The 15029-nt window shown below is 45.1% G+C and overlaps 1 protein-coding gene across 1 annotated transcript in view; it reads right to left on the bottom strand.

The window, feature by feature from the left end:
• The window catches only part of GATA4 (GATA binding protein 4), a 73597-nt gene extending 69890 nt beyond the window's left edge, over positions 1-3707 (bottom strand). Inside the window, exon 1 of the mRNA XM_081188730.1 lies at positions 3427-3707. The gene's annotated coding sequence lies outside the window, so the exon portion shown is untranslated. The remainder of the gene's footprint in view (positions 1-3426) is intronic.
• Positions 3708-15029: the final 11322 nt, after the last annotated feature.

Raw genomic sequence — 15029 nt, forward strand, 5'->3', positions numbered from 1 at the left:
AGGAGACACAGGAACTAGCAACCTACTTCGAACACAAACACAATCTGCTTTCCACGCTAGGGCTGACTCTTGCGCAAGGCGATGGGCCTGCAACCTTTGGGCATGTGCAAAGCGTCAGCCCCTGACTGCTGAACAATCACTGCCTGGCTCTCCAGCTCCCCACCCCCACCATCTAAGCACGTGGACTTTGATAGCCTGACTCCCAAGGACTGCAAGATCCAGTCCCTGAAACCTCTCTGAAAAGCTTCTTTCCCAAAGAGATGGGCCAGCCTTCATGTCTAAAATCGAGCTCTTCTCAAAAATACACTGAATTCGATTTGAATTTAGAGACCGGTTCCTTCGCCGCCCTCCCCAGTCTCACTCTCCTGCCAATCGGCCCCAAAGGAGATTCTCGTGGAAATGAAACGTAAACGGAGTTTAGGGAATTTTTATTTTTATGGATAAGGGTGGCTTCTCTTTTAAATCGGATCATACGCGGTCTCAGCTCCCCACCCCCCAAAAACTGTTCCCAGCATGCCCGCTGGTTTTGCGCCATGGTGAAGCGAACAAACCTTCTCTTTCCAGATTTTCCAGGTTAATACGAATTAACACTCCCCCCCTTCCCACTCCTTATTCCCCGTAGGTGAAACCGAATTCAAGCGTCGCGAAGATTCTTCCCCAATTATCCCCTGCTGCTCAATAACTGCAGAAATAAACTTAAGTGGGGAAAGCTCCCCCCCCTTTTAAAAAGTAACTTGAAATTAACACAAGTCAGTCTGTACGAAACGCCCGCAGCATTTGTTCAAAGTTTTAGCCGTTTCTGTTCCAGATTTATCAAACAGATAATTAGAAATCGGCTGCCAGCGTTCCTTTTTAAAAAACAAAACAAAAAACAACCCCACACTTTTTCCTTTAAAAAAAATAAATCATATCCTTATATTGATTCACTCATAAATCGGATTGATCTAATATATTTTAGCAATCTCCTCCAGAAAATGTTTGTAGAACTAAACTCTTCAAAATACAGTAATGAATATTTTCTGACGACGCAGGAGCAAATCTAAATTGCAACGTGCACAAATATAAAATCTGTGGACGGCGATCGTGCAATTTACGCACAAAATAATGCGGCTTAAGGCATAACCTTCAGCGTTGCATTGCAGCCTTGAGAAGCGTACAGTTGTGATCACACAAAATAGCATGACGAGCAGGAAACACGGACACGCTCCAGCCAACTTTGAACACTTCAAAACTGAAAGCAGGAGGTCGACTTAAAACTTCCTAGCAAACGAATGTGTGTCCCAGTACATTTCTCCCAGCGGGGTTTAAAAAAGGTGCTTTTGCAATTCTGAAATTCAATTAACTCCAACCCAGATGTAAATAAAGAGACCCCCACTTTATATGTAGATGCAAATGGTTGGCAGAAGAAAAAGTGAGTTGGGTTGAAAACTTTGCAAAATTTAAAGGTGTGTGTATGGGGGGAGAGAATCCAAACAGGATAAACATACTAGAAATATTTGGAATGGTTGTGTTTTTTTAATCTATCCTTACAGGGGTCCCCCCCCATCGTTTCCATCTCCCTCTTTTAAGAACGGAATGTTTTTATTATTACATTTTACGAAGGAGATTTGAACGTGGGGAATAAGCGGAGGTTTATTCACTCACTTGGCCCCCGGGGTTTACTTGGAAATACTGCAAGAGCGATTTACTCGGAACGGAACCCTGTTTTTACGCGGAAATCATAGTAAAAATAAGAATACTGAATCAGATCCTCTGAGTGGCTCCGTCCCGCCCTCAAAAGGGGTTTTTAACTTCCGCGCTTAAAATCAGATATTTGTTGCTCCCTGCTTTTAAAAAGCGATCACAAAAAGCAGAGACTGTTTAGGAAATAATAATTAACTATTATTATTATTTTTTAAAAAAATGTTTCTTATTGCCGCCCCCCCCCAAAAAACACCCCTCTTTGAGAAGCGAGAGGGGGAGAAAAATCACCTTTTGAACAAGAGCTCCCCTTTAAAAACGAAAATCCTCCCCGTTCAATGAGAATCTCGACCAGCAAAACCTGGGGTTTACAAAGTAGCCAATGATGATCTAAGGCCGCTTGGATATTTTATTGCAAACAGTTTAGAAGTTTTATTACTCCCGAGCGGCATATACGGTAGGTTTTGTTACACAAATCTTTTAAGTAAGTAAGTAAGTAAGTAAGTAAGTAAGTAAGTAAATAAATAAATAAATAAATATAGTAGCAAGTAGCTAAAAAGAAGGCAAATAAGGAAGACTTTCAAAACAGCAAGGAGACCTGGGAGAATATTAGAAGAATAGCAATAATAATTCCTATTACGCACAGTTCAGCCCCATCGATTTCTACACGACAACTATCAATCCAGCTGAGATCGGAGTTTAAAAGTTTTCACGTTTGACTGAATCAATCCTGCATCAACCACTACTAACTTTAAGAGGGGGGTAACTAGAGGTATAGGAGATTTGCGCAAAAAAGAGAGATAAAATCCTGCCGAAACTACCGCGATGGGATTATTTATAAAAAATGGGTAGGATTTAAGAAGCTTAATTTTTCACTTTTCTAAAAAAGGGACCCTCGTTGCGTTTCCAGTCGCTGATTTATTCTCTTTTTTAAGCGAAAAGAATGTCTTCTTCGTGGGAAGCAAGGGAATGATATAAAAATAAAAGCGAACGAAGATCTAGGGAGCTGGCGAGGAGGAGGAGAAGGAGCGAGAGAGAACGAGAAGGGGCGAAATGAAATTGGAAAGGAGAAAGAACGAGAACGTGGAAGCTGGGGGTCGTGGAATCCTCGCAGTGCGATCCTAAGCTCGTTTTACTCGCCTCGTTGGGTTCAGCGATCCTCAATCCCGGGGGAACCTACATGGAGAAGGTTACAGTTTCAGCTGGGAAAGGAAAGGCCGGGTTGGCTGCGGAGAGGGAGAGACTGGAGAAAAAAAGATATCGGAACCTATCCAAAGGAACAGTGGATCCTGCGCAAAGAGGCAGAGACATGTGCTGCCCTAAGAATCGAGCGTCAGACGAAGAGAAAAACGACCAGATTTTCTCGATCCGCGTACCCAAGGAATATATCCAAAGAACAGTCTTTCCCTCAAAGAATTCTGGGCACCGTAGTTTTCCCCTCGCAGGGTGACAATTGCCAACCGCCCATCCTAAACTACAGAGCCCAGAATTCTTTGAGGGTGGGTAATGTTCTTTGGGCGTCCTTTCACTGCGATTCCTGCGTGGCAGAAGGTAGACTAGATGAAACTTGGAGATCCCTTTCCACTCTACAGGTCTACGGTTCTATAAATGTCCAGTACGCGCGCGCGTAACATATATATATATCTGGGAACCGTTGGCGAGGAGAGAAGCGGTGGCGGCGGCGAGCAAGGGGGAAAAAACCAAGAAAAATGGTCTGCAAGAGAGAGAGAGAGAGATCCAACCGACCTGCTTTCTTCCGTCTCCGTTTGCCTGCTCCGAGTCGGGCTCTCTTCCCCGCGAAGCCGGTTCCACTCCGGAGCAGCGCCGAGGCGCAGCGTGCTGTGTCAGCGCCCGCGCTCCGGGGGCCAGGGAGCCTTGATCACACTGGTCACCCAGCTGAAAAAGCCCGCAAGTGGCCCGCGGGAGGCTCCTGGCCCGTCTCTGCAGGCTGCCTGCCTCGGGCGGCCGCAGGAGCAACACGCCTCGCTCCTGCCGGGAGAGAGAGAGAGAGGCGCAAAGGCGTCAGGCACCTCCGGCCCAGCCCCCTCGGCCAGGACCTCAAGCAGCGCTTCTGCTGACGCTTCCCACCTCTTCCCTCCTCCTCCTCCGGTCCTCCCCCTCCTCTTTCCCCACTTTCTTGCCTCCTGGCCTCGCCACACCATAGGAACACACAGGGAGTTGCTTTCCCATGACTCAGACCATTGGTCCAGCCAACTCAGTAGCGTCTGCACGGGCCGGCAGCAGCAGCTCTGCAGGGTTTCAGGCAAGGAGGAGGCACCCTGCTAGTGTCGCAGCAACGGAACAGCTGGCACGTTTGCAAAGCTCAGAAGGGTCTGCTCAGGTTTCACATTGGATGGGGGCACGTCGGGTTGAGAGGGGGTTGGACTAGATGACCGTCGGGGTCCCTTCCAACTCAAAGATTCTATGATTCCCAGCCCTGCCTGGAAATGCCATTGGGAACTGAACCTGACACCTTCTGCTCCTCCACTTCTCCAAAAGATGCGTTTTCGACGAGGGAGTGTATCTGCTGCGCAACTGAGCCAATCTTCATTCCTTTGGGGGCAGGGGATGGAAACTGTGTCTTTGTGTAGATAGATAGATAGATAGATAGATAGATAGATAGATAGATAGACAGACAGACAGGCATTAGGGGCAATATTATTAGGTAATACAGTATAGCACCCTGAACAAGGACAAAATTCCTGCCCCCCTACCTAAATATTACTTATTTTCACAAGAATTCCTTTTAGTACAGTTGCTTTTTTAATGGATATTCTCATTAGGTCCCTGAATAAATAAAGGTCTTATTATTGTTGTTGCTGGCACCTGTCTGTCTTGGCAGAGACCATTACGGGAGAGGCATGCTTTGTTGCAGACAGAGGTGTCCCATAGTGGTTTATTCCCTCTAATATTAATAATAATAAATTTTATTTATACCCCACCCTCCCCAGCCAGGGTGGCTAACACCCGATATAAAAACAAATTGATTGAAATACAACTGAAAAACAAGATTAAAATACAACATTAAAACATCAAAGCATTAAAATACAGCCTCATTTCAATGGAAACACAAATCAAAAACTTTTTGGGGGATGAAAATGTCAAGTCTTCAAGTGGTCTTCCCAGTGCTCATTCCGCTGCTGGTCACTATTACGGATGAGCAACCTTACTGGTTGTCTCCAGCCTTGGCTATGTGGCATTCCCACACAGCCAGGCCAGCAAGTCCTTGGGGATCCCGAAATTTTCCATTCTATGGACATGACCAAGCCAGGATAGATGTCACTGAGACAGGAGTGGGAACATGCTGTGAGTGTGGACCTCAAAAGGATATTGTGGCATTGGGAAAGATCCAGAAAAGGGCAACTGAAATGATCAAGAGGTGGAACTTTCTTTAAGAGATCACCCAAAGTCCTTTATCTTTTCTTAGGAGATCAGCCAGAGTTGTTAAACTGAGTTTTTTGGGGGAACATCTCCAGAACTTGCTTAGCTATCTTTTTGAGGGAAGGACAGCGCCTGTGATGGCGTGGGACTCAGGCTCGGACTCAGAACCAGAGGAGACTCAGTCTGCACCGGATCCTTTGCCTCAGGCATCATCTGAAGTCTGGGGCCTGATCCTGAAGAGTCAGAGTCTGCACAGGTTCCCCTGCAACAAACACCAGCTGGTCCGAGTCAGGGGCCTGATCCTGCCCTGGCTCCAGATGCGGGGATTACCTAGTTGCCTTCAGCTGGGCCATCACTTACAGCTGCTCCACTACCAGTTTGGTCAGAAGAGGCTGAGGCGGCCCCTGGGTCTAGTAACCCACCGACGTCTCCCGAGCTGCAGAGACTGAGGTCTGAGAGAAGGAGAGACCTGAGCACTCGCAGGAGGAGTGCTCGCCTTCGGGAGAAACAGGGAGGTGAGACACCAGGGGATCAGGACCGGCCACTACCCCAACAAAGATAAAAGGCTGTTGGACCCCGCCCCAGGTTGCGGGAGCAACTTTGCTGTATGCCAGATCCTGCACCTGTCCTTACCTGGTTTCCTGCCTTGTGTCCTACCTTGACCCTGTTGGACTGACTCCTAGTGGAACTTTGCTGTATGCCAGATCCTGCCTGAGATCCTGTGCTTGACCTTGCCTGGTTTCCTGCCTCATGCCCTGCTTTGGCCCTGTTGGACTGACTCCTTGCGGAACCTCCGGATTCTGAACCGGTCCTGGACTGCGTTTCACGGGTTACCCCTGGGCCCAGCAAAGCACCTGTGCCATCTTGCAGCTCCCCCCCCCATGTCACCCTGAGAACCCCCGGTGTGCCCCTCCCACCTTGTCTCTGCTTTTCTATGCTACTGAACTGGATGCTGGGAAATTCAGGACAGATAAAAGGAAGTCCTTCTCTTCATACAGCGCATAGTTAAACTATGGAACTCACTTCTACAGGAGACAGTGTTGGCCACCAAGCTAGATGGCTTTTATAGAAGATTAGGCAAATTCATGGTGGCGCTGTGGGTTAAACCACGGAGCCTAGGACTTGCCGATCAGAAGGTCGGCGGTTCGAATCCCCGCGACGGGGTGAGCTCCCGTCGCTCGGTCCCTGCTCCTGCCAACCTAGCAGTTTGAAAGCACGTCCAAGTGCAAGTAGATAAATAGGTACCACTCCAGTGGGAAGGTAAATGGTGTTGCCGTGCACTGCTCTGGTTCGCCAGAAGCAGCTTAGTCATGCTGGCCACATGACCAGCTGTATGCCAGCTCCCTCGGCCAATAAAGTGAGATGAGCGCCACAACCCCAGAGTCAGCCACGACTGGACCTATTGGTCACGGCCCGCTTTACCTTTACCTTTTAGGCAAATTCATGGGGGAGAGGGCTAGAGATGGCTACTAGCATAGAAGCCAACTCCTAGGGGCTGAGGTCCCTCTACCCCCACCCCCCTGGTAAAATATTTGCGGGTGCTGGGGTCCCCCAAAAGTTGATGGTCAGCATTGCCATTCAAATGCTGTGTCTTGTGATCCATTTTGCAGGGCAGGGTTATTAAATACATCCAATTTATAAAGCTTGATTTGCAAACCTGGATCACACCTTATTTCATCCGGACTGATCCAGAGCCTAATCCACAAAACATACAGTACTGAAAGTTTTCAGTGAGGAAGTGAAAGAAAAGAAGGAAAGCAACTAACAAAGAAAGCTTGAAATTGTGATCCAATACAATATAGGGGTCCGAAAGTAATACAGTTATTCCAACAAAATTATGAGCAAGTCATTATACTATTTATAAATGAATTCCAAACGTTGTTATATTTATCCATGCACATTCTGTGTCCATTTGTATGTTGCAAGAGCTGTCATGTCTTCTAGCCATTGGTGGAAGGGGGCCATGGTATTCTTGTAGAATTATGGAAGGGACCACCAAGGTCATCTAGTTCAACCCCCTGGAATGCAGGATTTTTTTTGCCCAGAGTGGGGCTTGAACCAACAATCCTGAGATCAAAAGCCTCATGTTCTACTGACTGAGCTATACGTTTCCAATGAATTGATATCTGGGTTTTTTAAGGGCGGAGGAAGTCCATCTACGTGGACACAAGTCTTCAGAAATCCCATTAATAGCCATAATTTTCTTGTCCATGAGATTTGCAGACTTGCCAGCCTAGCTTCCTACTTGGGGGTTGAAATATACTCGGAGTCGAGAGTGGATTTCATGCTCTTTATTCAGCTCATAGCGGTGAGTTCCCCCAGAATGTCTGCTTTATATACATTATTTACACTATGGGCCCTACATGATTGGCTAATTCCAGGATTCACCTGTAGGCCAATCAGGTTGCAGATTCACTTCCACCTGGAGCTGGATTGGGTGGCTCCTGTGGACCAATCAGACTGCTGCATTCTGGACCCTATTGTTCTAGGACCAATCAGACTGCTGCATTCTGGACCCTATTGTTCTAGGACCAATCAGACTGCTGCCTTTTGGATCCTATTCAACTCAGTACATAACAGAGGTTTAGCCCTGCTAACTTGCAGACAGGAGTTTGGCATTTTGGCGTGTAAAGCAGCATATAAATTAATTTTTTATAAAAGTGAGACAGAATGCATTAAGATAGCAACTTTTCATTTATTTTTATTTTTTTTTTAAAAAAACCCCAGTATATGAAAACCAGCAGTAAGGAAATGATAAATCATGGTTGCCCAGAATCAAGGGCTGTTTTTTCCTTTTATCAGTCTTGAAGGCTGCAGAATAATGGATGATATCCCTCCCTCCCCCTTTTTTTTTAAATGCAGCAATATTGCTCTCTTATTACTCTATTAACCTTTAGACCCTTCTGTCTGCCTGACGTATAATCACATGCACAGGTCCAACTAAGGACGACAGAGAACAGCCTCGTGGCACGTGATACCAATCCCTTGCTGAAGCAAAGTGAGGGGCTGCGGGGTCATGGCCTGGATAAGAGACTGCTGAGGAGTGGAGCCCCATACCCCCACCCCCCCAATGACTCTGAACTTTGTCTCCTGGGATAGCCAAGATTGGTAGAGTTGGAAGAGTTCTGGAGGAGACTTTTGAGAGTCCCATGGACTGCAAGAAGATCAAACCGATCCATTCTGAAGGAAATCAGCTCTGAGTGCTCACTGGAAAGACAGATCCTGACGCTGAGGCTCAAAGACTTTGGCCACCTCATGAGAAGAGAAGACTCCCTGGAAAAGACCCTGATGTTGGGAAAGATTGAGAGCACAAGGAGAAGGGGACGACAGAGGATGAGATGGTTGGACAGTGTTCTCGAAGCTACTAACATGAGTTTGACCAAACTGCGGGAGGCAGTGGAAGACAGGAGTGCCTGGCGTGCTCTGGTCCATGGTGTCAAGAAGAGTCGGACACGACTAAATGACTAAACAACAACAACAGAGTTGGAAGGGACCCCTGAGGGTGATCTAATCCAAGTCCCCTGCTTCAACTCAACCTCAACTAAAGCACCCATGACAAATGCAAACTCAATTCTCTGTGTGCTGGTTCTTAAGTAGCCCCAAAGGCATCATCCACAGAGGGAGGGATAAGCAAGCTGGGGAGTGGAACCCCCAAATTTTGTAGAAGGACAACAGAATTAAGTAACTAAGCAGTCCAGCAAGGGTTAAGCCATGGGTAGGCAACCTAAGACCCGGGGGCCAGATTTGGCCCAATCGTCGTCTAAATCCGGCCCGCGGATGGTCTAGGAATCAGCATGTTTTTACATGAGTAGAATGTGTGCTTTTATTTAAAATGCATCTCTGGGTTATTTGTGGGGCATAGGAATTTGTTCATTTTGTTTATAGTCCAGCCTCCCCCCCAAGATCTGAGGGACAGTGGACCGGCCCCCTGCTGGAAAAGTTTGCTGACCCCTGGGTTAAGCACTCGCTATGGGCACAGAAGGCACCAACAGACAGTTGGAAGAGGGGAGAATGCAGAAAACCAGGAGTGGGGAGGTGGAATGGCTGGGGGACTCCATGCTGCAACATTCTCTTGCAGCTCCCAGTGGTTGTAGAGTGGTACCTTGGGTTACAGATGCTTCAGGTTAGAGACGTTTCAGGTTACAGACTCCACTAACACAGAAATAGTACCTCGGGTTAAGAACTTTGCTTCAGGATGAGAACAGAAATCGTGGTGCGGTGGCGGCGGGAGGCCCCATTACCTCTTAACCTGAGTGGTACCTGAGTGGTACCTCAGGTTAAGAACAGTTTCAGGTTAAGAACGAACCTCCAGAATGAATTACCGGTAAGTTCTTAACCAGAGGTACCACTGTAATGCGTTTGTTAGAGCGCGGCACCTCAAAAAATACAAAGGAGACTGCTCTGAAGAAAGAAGTAGCCTTTGTGTGATTCATCAATCCAGATCAGACCTGATTTGGACTGGACCCAATCTGGCCTGCGCCGGAACTGAATCCAGATCACAGTCCAGAAAATGCAAATCCTTGACATTCTCTGGGTAGCCAAAATGGCCACAATATTCTGTGAACCGCTCTGAGATTTTTGGAAGAAGAGTAGTGTATACAGACAAACAAATAAATACAATAAATTGGATGGTGAATTTTGCAGATGTGCTAGTCCCTACATAAGGGATTAATCCTGTGGTTGTTGCTTTTTGACAGCTAGGTCAAGGAATTTTCATGCTAACAACTTTAAACTTAAAAATGTTTCAAAATGGCCATAAAGTGTTGTTTCTGTCCCCCCCCCCCATATGGGCCATGGTATTAAGTGCGCCACACTGCAGGCAAGTAGTTATAGGGGTTTCTGTTTTGGTGGCTATCCCCTTTTAATTTTTTTAATTAAAAAAGCCACAACTTTTTTTGTTGTTTCACCTAGGTGGATGGAATCTGGAGACACGACAGGACCTCAAGAGTACATTAACCCTGCCAAACTGAAAACAGGTAGCTCAAGAGTGTGTGTGTGTTAGACACTCTTAAAGGTTTCTCTTTTTTCAAGTGCGAATAAAGACAGATGTGGAAAACAGCTGTAAATAAACCTAACCTAAAAAGAAGAGCCTTTTTTTGAAGGGGGGCAAGAGGACTATTAAGACAACAAATTTAAAACAAGGGTGGGACTAGGATTGATTGGGAAACGATGGAAACAGAAAGATATATACTGTGAAGGAGACAAAAGACAGGCTAAACAAATGCCATCAAACTTTTTCCACAAGACAGAACTTACAAAAGAGTTCTGTATTTTAAGATTTCCCCATTTCTGGAACCCCCATGCCCTGTGAATGGAGAGGGTTGGGTCTCTTGATAGCTCTCTAGGCTAGCCCTACAGCTCTCATTAAGCAAAGTCCCTCTCCTCTCCTCCCCCTCTCTCCTTACCCTGGCATTCTCCTTATATAGTGTTGTAATTGCAACAGTTTGGAGACAGTCTGTCTGGGTTTTTTAAGAGATCATATTTATCTACGATGGGCACAAATCATTACACTCAATAGTGATCTGCAGTTGCCTTGGCCTGACCTCGACAAGGGCCCAAATTGGGCCAATTTGGTTTGGGATTTGGCTGAATCTGGTGCTCAGCCCTTATAAATGGGGTGTGTGTGGAATGGATGGGCAGAAGCAGCAACTCTGAGGAAGGTCATTATCTCATTATCCAATTTATGTACAGTCCTTTATCAAAATACCCCGGAGAGGTATACATCATAAGCCCATGCAATGGGCTGGAGAAAGTAAACAGGTTGGAAATGGTTCCTGAACCACCTTTGAAAATCAGAATGGTGTGGGGGAATGGCCATAGCTCAGTGGTACAGCTTCTGCTTTGTATGCAAAAGGTCCCAGGTTGAATCCCCGGTTTCTCCAGATAGGACTGGGAAAAACTTCTTGCCTGAAACCCTGAAGAGCTACTGCAAACCAGTGTAGACAAAACTGAGATTGATGGGTCAATGATCTGACCTATTATGTGCAATAATTTCTAGTTTTTGTTTTTTTATACAACATGTGCAGTTTGTGCATAATGCCCGAGGAGCCTGTCTGTTGCCACATCAGGTCTAGAACTGTCAGGTCAGGAGTGCCTGAGACCTAGAGGCAGGCCCTGGTGATGTCATGGGGTGGGTCTCCAGTGATTTCATGGGGGCAGGGGCAGCCCCTGGTGATGTCATTAAGCATATCACATGAACCATTAGCAACAGGGAGGGTGGAGAGCAGACTCTCCAAAGGGTCTATGTAATAATTTGCAGCCTGAAGCTTGCAATCTGCAGGCAGTTTTCTTTAAAAAAAATTGTTAAGGTGCTCTCGCCCACATTCAAACCCTCCCACTGCCACCTGGAGACTCCAGGTCAACCCTGAAGGTCTAGCAACCCTAATAAGGTCCTTCTCAAACAATTCCTATTATCTCCTCTGGGAGGTACCCAAGTCACTTTGTTGGGGGTTGGGGGTGGATGCCTAGATCCTGATTCTGATCTACCCATTGACTAAGTCAAAATCATATATAATCCCATCATCATGGCAGAGGCCATCCCTAGACCAAATGACGCCCTAGGACCCTAGCATCTTCAGTATCACCTCTCCCCCCTCTGTTTGTTCAGCATCTGATGAATACCCTCTGTCCCAGGGTATTTTGCAACCGACACAGGATTCTCATGCAGGCTTGCTTACAAGTCTGTGTAATGGGCTCCAGAGCTGCAACAGTTTCTTCTAAGTAATAATAATGCTTTTTTTAAAAAAAAAATAATAGAATAAGAATATTAATGCTATTCTGGCTGTGCACAGTCACTATCTCCATCTTTACAAGTGAATATGCACTGCTTGCTTCAGCTGTTGAGCGGAAATTTCAGTAAATCATCTGTGATGGGGAAACCCTAAACTCCTGAGCCCAGTGTAGAATTAGCCTGCCCATAATTCTGGCCCCGATCTTGCCTCATTCTGTACTGTTTTATCATTTATGCATCTCTCCAAATCTTCTCAGTAGCTAAAATATAAGGGCGTTTTCTGTGGCGGCCCCTAAGTTGTGGAGACCCTCCCGACCGAGGTTCGCCTGGCCCCTTCATTGTACAGACGCCAGCAAATGCTGAAGATACACCTTTTTACCCTGACTTTGGACACTTGAGATTAAAATGATAGAAATAAGGTAGGTCCTAAAAACATGGATGCATTGACCAAAAAAACCAGTCAAAAACAGGTATTTAACATTATTCAAAATGTGATTAAAATCAACAGTAGCCAAAAAGAACTAAAACACACCTGACTTCTACATGCCTGTAGAGGCCTGCCTAAACAAAAGCTTTTAAAGTTTTTAATTATTGAAATTAATCCACACTGGCTATCCACACTGCCTGGATAGCTCAGCTGGCTACAGCGTGGTGCTGATAATGCCAAGGTTGCATGTTTGATCCCCGTATGGGACAGCTGCATATTTCTACACTGCAGGGGGTTGGACTACATGATCATCAGGGTCCCTTCCAACTCTACAATTCTATGATTTAATGCTTTCCTTCATTTTTGGTGTACAAGTATCAGTACAGTGGTACCTTGGGTTACATACGCTTCAGGTTACATACGCTTCAGGTTACAGACTCCACTAACCCAGAAATAGTACCTCGGGTTAAGAACTTTGCTTCAGGATGAGAACAGAAATCGTGCTACGGCGGCAGCGGGAGGCCCCATTAGCTAAAGTGGTGCTTCAGGTTAAGAACAGTTTCAGGTTAAGAACGGACCTCCGGAACGAATTAAGTACGTAACCCGAGGTACCACTGTACTGTATAAAACACATAACAAAGGAACAAGAATTGCATCAAAACGTTATCTACTTAGAAGACCACGATCCACCTAAACAAATCAACTGAAAGTAAATCGCTCAGCTATAAAAAAGATTTATGTAGAAGTAAATTATTTAAGACCAGGGTCTGGAAGCTCATCAATACTGAAATCAAATGCAAACTGTGATCTAGCATGGGCTGCAGATATGATACCTTCTTTTAGTTTATCTTTGATTTATTTCCTAACCTGAAACCAAACTGACCTGCTGTTTATAAGATTGTAAACAGGTCTTATGCTTCTCCACCCCCAACCCCCCAACCCCCCGTTTACAATTGTATTTAAGTGGATTGTTTGAATTGTATTAACATCCTGGGACCCTCAAGAGTCAATGAAATCCAATAAGGCTGTGGTTCTCAACACCCCCTACTACGGATTACTTGACAGCTGCTAAGAGTTTTGGAGAACCACCTAATGACTTTTCTCTGTCCGCTGTAGCAATTGTAATGCACTGTGCTTCGTGCTGTATTAAATTGCATTTTTATTCCTTCCCTTGTCTCCTATAATGCATTTTATTGTATCGCAGTTTGAATCCCATAGAATAGAATTGAAACCACAAGTTTTCTTCACAGACATGCCCTGGACCACTTCCAAGTTCATGATGGACCACAGTTTGGTAACTCCTGCTATAAAGTTCAGCGCTCTAGGCTGGGCTACAGCACCCTCCTTTACTTTGGGTAAGTTGACACCGCTTGGTCTCAGTTTGCTCTTTCTGTGAAATGGGAACAGTTGCATTCTTCATAGGAGAAAGAATCACTGTGGTTCTAAAGCACATTCATATCAGAGCTGTGACATTAATCATGGAGCTGCAGAATGCATTATCTATGACTTAATGGTGTCTGATTTGGCTCCAGTGCCAACATTTTGCTTTGCAATTGAAGGGAGAGAATTAAATGTTGGGTTTTTTAAATGGTGGTTTCTGCTCTTCCAGGAGGCAGTAATTTTTTTCTTCTTCAAGGAGAATATCGAGGCTTGCACAATATAGTGTTCAACGCAGAGTCTGGAAGAATTGCACGCGGTGATTACGGTGGTCGGCTTCTGTTGCGTATGAAGTTTAGCGCGGGTGTGTTAAAAAAAAGGGGGGAGCTACAATCTTTTCGAGATAAACAGGCAGAGAGTAGAGAGTCGGCTGTGAAATTAAGACAGACTTTTTAACAACAGCCAAGAAGAAGTGGGGGAAAGTCTGCGATCGTCTCGATGTCTAGCTGTAGGTTGAAGGAGGCAGAGATGAAGGCGCAAAATTACGCACACATACTGTATATTTTTCAGAGCGCGGCGTCGAAAGAGCGGCTGGATCTGTTTGAAACGTTGCAATGAGCAAAGCTTTTCTGACGCTCCAGGAAAATGGGTGAATTTCCTATAAACTGTAAGAGTAGTCTTTCATTTTCTTCGAAGGGAATCCTCCGTCCTCGCGGAACGTGGCTGTAAGAATATAAAACATATACACACACTCGGCATTTTTGCTCTTAAGAAACCTAAGGGCCTGATCCATCCATACTATATGCTTTTACTCGGAAGTTAACTTCATTCCACTGATGATTTCTCGGTAGGGTTGCGCCCGGTTTGCCTGCCGTCGGATTACTCCGAAGTAAGTCCAGTTGATTTCTATGGGGGATTCCCATGTTTATCCGGGAGGAGGATGCGTTGAAATCAATGGAACTCCCGAGTAAGGATTTATACGGTGTGACTGTAGTTTCTTATGGAACATTCAATAAGAAGAGGGTTTGTTTTTGTTTTTTTTTAAAAAAAGAAAGAAATGAAAGAACGCCAAATACATTGAATATGCTTTAATTCTATACATTTTAATAAGATAAAAGCAAACTAGTCTTAATATATTTGCTGAATATAAAGATACGTGGGAAAAATAGATTTTTAAATGCATTCGTTAAACAAACAAACAAACAAACAAACAAACAAACACACAGCCGTAGATATTTCATAAGGAAACCTCGCTATTATTATTATTATTATTATTATTATTATTATTATTATTATTTTTTTTTTTTTTTTATATACCGCCCTATACCCGGAGGTCTCAGGGCGGTTCACAGAACAAAATCAAAATATAAAACCACAAAATATATAATCAAAATAAAATCAATAACCAAATAACTCCCGTAAATGCAAATTTAC

The sequence above is a fragment of the Podarcis bocagei genome, assembly GCF_964188305.1.
Source record: "Podarcis bocagei genome assembly, chromosome: 3".
NCBI classification, from domain to species: Eukaryota; Metazoa; Chordata; class Lepidosauria; order Squamata; family Lacertidae; genus Podarcis; species Podarcis bocagei.